Here is a 4,826-nt window from a genome sequence, read left to right as displayed (position 1 = left end):
TTCAGAATTGAATAACAAGTGCAGAACTATGTAGCCCGTGTGGATGATAGATAATTGGGATACAGCACATGCTGTACAAACACATGCACATGCTGTGTAAAGTATTGAGGAAATCTCCCGAATAATATGATTATTAGATACTATCACAAATATATATAAAATTTTTGTGAAATGTTAATTCCTTAATTGATAGCTTGGACTTTGCAAAGGAGTTTGCGTTAGAAAATGATATTTCTCAGAAGTATTTTTAAGAAAGTAGCTGTAGTAACAAGTAATTTGTAGTGCACGACGTAATTTCCTAAACAATGAAATAATTAGTGTATAAACAAATTCACAACCTTTTACAAAATCTTCAGGCAGGATGGGAGCGCTTGTATATAGGATGAATAAATTACCATCATATTTTTAGTATGTATTCATAAAATTAACCTATATGGAGAATTTGTCCCAAATATGCTGAAACTGATGGTGATGCACAGCCATTGGGTTACAGTTACAACAAAAGTTTGCTGTTATAGTAGTTTACGCAACGATTGCGTGAATATAGTAAAACTGAGAGGGTGACTGAGGGTGTAAGTATTTATTCTGATAAACGTAGACCTCTAACCTATGTTTATAATTTTTTTTATATTTTCGACATGAGTAGAAAAATTAAGGTAGGAGCCTTTGCGCTGCCTCACAAACTTCTACGAGTGTCATTAACACTATTTACGCGAGCTGCGTACACTACTTTACCAACAACAATGTTTTAATTACTAAAAATCACTACTCATAACTTCTAAGAGAGGTTATGTTTTCGTTTATAACCTCTCATTGCCACTGACAGTGATGCAAAGCAACATTGTACCAAATCCTATACTCCAATACGAGCAATGTTTGCTTGTATGTATGTAAGCTTAATTGCTTGGTTGCTTGCTTGCAGAAATATCTCGAAAACGGCTCCGACGATTTCCTTCAAATGTTGTAAATAGTTTATTTCTGGCCTAAAAACGAGTTTACTGCGGTTAGAACTGCCAACAAAAATCTAATTACGTAGAAAAATGAAACTGAAAGTCACAGTTTTTTAACATTATTCTTATGGGTTGCTAAGTAACCATCTTGACTGAATTAAATAACAAGGAAAAAGTAAACAAAAGACTTGTAAGTTATCTATCCACAGTATACTAGCAAAACAAAATACAGTACAAAAGAAAAAACATCAGTTGTTACTATTCAGCAAAGATTATACTAAAGATTACTCGATACATTTTAGTCAAGGGTAGAAGTGTGGAGTGTGGGATCTGTTTATGACGATTAGATTATGGTATGATGGTATCTGCAATCCTTAAATGCTTTGGGAAGGGAAGGAAACAGGTCCGCGATGTAGGAAGTGATGAAGGAAGTAGTAAAGGCGAGCAGTCCGGAATGTGGGAACTGTTTATGACGATTAGATTAAGGTATCTACAATCCTAAAATGTTATGGGAAGGGAGGGAAACAGGTCCGTGACGTAGGAAGTGATGACGGAAGTAGTAAAGGTGAGCATTCTGGTGTGGGGAACTGTTTATGACGATAAGATTAGGGTGACTACAATCCTAAAATGCAATGGGAAGGGAGGGAAAAAGGTCCGCGACGTAGGAAGTGATGAAGGAAGTAGGAAAGGCGAGCAGTCCGGAGTGTTGGAAATGTTTATAATGATTAGATTAAGGTATCTACAATCCTAAAATGCTATGGGAAGGGAGGGAAACAGGTCTGCGACATAGGAAGTGCCGAAGGAAGTAGTAGAGGCGTGCAGTCCGGAGTGTGGGAACTGTTTATGACGATTAGATTAAGGTATCTGCAATCCAAAAATGTTATTTGAAGGGAGGGAAACAGGTCCGCGACGGAGGAAGTAGTGAAGGAAGTAGTAAAGGCGAGCAGTCCGGAGTGTGGGAATTGTTTATGACGATTAGATTAAGGTATAAACAATCCTAAAATGCTATGGAAAAGGAGGGATACAGTTCCGCAACGTAGGAAGTGATGAAGGAAGTAGTAAGGGCGAGCAGTCCGGAGTAGGGGAACTGTTTATGACGATTATATTAAGGTATCTGAAATCCAAAAATGTTATGGCAAGGAAGGGAAACAGGTCCGCGACGTAGGAAGTGGTAAAGGAAGAAGTAAAGAAGGTAAAGAAGTAAAGAAGTAAAGGAGTGTGGGAACTGTTTATGACGATTAGATCAAGGTATCTGCAATCCAAAAATGTTATGGGAAGGGAGGGAAACAAGTCCGCGACGCAGGAAGTGGTGAAGGAAGTAGAAAAGACGAGCAGTCCGGAGTGTGGGAACTGTTTATGACGATTAGAATGAGGTATCTGCAATCCAAAAATGTTATTGGAAGGGAGGAAAACAGGTCCGCGACGTAGGAAGTGGTGAAGGAAGTAGAAAAGTCGAGCAGTCCGGAGTGTGGGAACTGTTTATGACGATTAAATCAAGGTATCTGCAATCCATAAATGTTATTGGAAGGGAGGGAAACAGGCTCGCGACGTAGGAAGTGGTGAAGGAAGTAGAAAAAGCGAGCATTCCGGAATGTGGGAACTGTTTATGACGATTAGATTAAGGTATCTACCTTGAAGCACAAAACCCTTCTCGTTTTATCAAATAAGATGTTAAATAAACGGTTAACAAAAGTAAGCATATACCCACGCCCAGCTTGGTTAAGTTTTGGTCCTGTGTCTTGAGTTGTTACAGTCATTATAATTCTCAATATATGTTTAAGACTTTTTTCTAATAATGCCAAACTAAAACATGGTGTCATGTATAGGGTAGGTACTGACTGTGCACGCGGCTCTTCTCGATTGAAACTATGAAATCCCCATTAGTTACATGCGAAACAGTATTCGTAACCTCTGAATGTTACCAGAATATCATTAGGTTGTGACTTTAAAAAAATATATCTCATCTCGACCTTGTTTAATGGTATTATATATGCAGATTTACCAAGTGTTTCACGATCCCTATAGGATTTGCCCATGCTGTAGGTTTGTTGACCTTCCAATTCAGCCCAGTTCCCTTAAGTGATCAACTTTTCCTTTTTCAAGATACACTCCATGATTGTCGAATTGGTGGGATAGTACCCTCGTTAAGCTACACGTTATGAGTGTTTGGAAACTGTCCCTATCCTTCAAACATTGTCTTACAGGTAGTATAATCATCGTCCTCCAAATTCGAGAATTTGATGAGACTTTCTTAATGGGTCCCAAGTTTACACAATCGTTTGGTCTCACCGTTGGCAGTTCATGTTCGACATTCACTACAGCAGAATCCACATCTGCAGTCACACCTGTAACGGCTGTATATTACAACATCACATGCCCTAGTTGTTTGATTTTGAATTGTATACATCCCCAGGCTGAGAGCACATAAGAACCACTTTTTACCTGAGATATGTTCATTATTCGTACATAACTAGCTGGTAGGTAATGAACCCCACACCTGTATCTAGTTTAAGCTTAGCTTGTGTAACACCAAACAGTCAAGTTTTTCAGTCCTCGATTTTTCACCTTGAACTTTCACCGAGTGCCTTTTGCTCTCACGTTTTACTCATGTTTGCCGTGTTCAGGAAATCCCCTAGAACATATTTATAACCACAACAGCTAAATACATCGTTCTGTTTTTCTTTAGCACTACAAAGATCTGTGTGTAAACTTACTGATAAAATATATCTTCAAAAATATTTATATAAAATTAGCATATTGCAATAAAATCTGCCCGTTAGCATGATTTTCACGAATTTCTGTGAAAACCTGTAAAAAAAATATAAACCTAGGTTTATTTGAACGGTTCAGCAAACCGACAAGACCAGACTGTTAAAAGAAAAAATAGTTGATAAAAACAAGCGTTTACAGTGTTAAGAGTTTCCCATTTACGACCCTCGAAACATCAAATTTTGCAATTTCTTGTGAAAAACATTGAAGACCTTAAGCAATGCCAAGGTATAACCGTATTGTAAGTTAAAAAGTTATAAAGAAAATTCACGCAAAGTTCCTAAGGATAAAAAGTATTTATTCAGTTTCAAATGTATTTATTCTGTACTGAGAATTCCACTCTAAATGACACTTAACCACCATCCCCATAGCAGCAAACCTAACTACTTCCTAAACCCTAAGCAATTTTAATAAATAAAAAACTCTTCATAAATTATTTAAGCGAAAAACGATTTAGGCAATTTTACGGTTCTTCAGGTTTGCTACGAGGGTTTAAATATATTTCTGGGAATTAATATCCAACTAGTAGCATTAAGAAGTTTTACCTTTTGTTTTCGTAGCACCGAATGGATACTAGGTTTTGAACTAGCGAGCCTTACAAGCTTTCGTTTTTGTGGAATAAACTTCGAAAACTGTTCTTAATATTTCCTTAAGATAAATGACAAGGAAATGTCTATATCTGTTCGTGATAGACTACAAGACATTGTTAGTTAGTGTAATGCGATTCCGTGATAAGATAATCGAGACGCAAAGTTTTATATATAAAATGTACACCTTTTGTATTATAATTTTATGTTTACACATGATATCCCTCATTGACACTAAAGTAACATAAATGATTTTGCTGTTTTTTTTTTGTTTTTTTTTTTACTTTTGATACTTCCAACATTATGCATTTTAACATTTATTTATTATTATTATTTAATTAATTATTATTAATTTATTAATATGATTATTATTTTTTATTATTTAACATTTATAATTAAATATTTCATAATAAAACAATATACTAGAATAGACATATACTAAATCTTATTTCAGTCCCAAAATTTATTTATAAAGGGTGTACTAGAAGAAGAAGTATACTCCTTAGCATTTATCTTACTA

Source organism: Macrosteles quadrilineatus, unplaced genomic scaffold (genome assembly GCF_028750875.1).
Source record: "Macrosteles quadrilineatus isolate MER2022 unplaced genomic scaffold, UCM_ALF_1.0 Scaffold_8__2_contigs__length_117827958, whole genome shotgun sequence".
Classification (NCBI taxonomy): Eukaryota; Metazoa; Arthropoda; class Insecta; order Hemiptera; family Cicadellidae; genus Macrosteles; species Macrosteles quadrilineatus.
The sequence above is the reverse complement of the archived record's forward strand: the minus strand, read 5'-3'. Positions refer to the sequence as shown.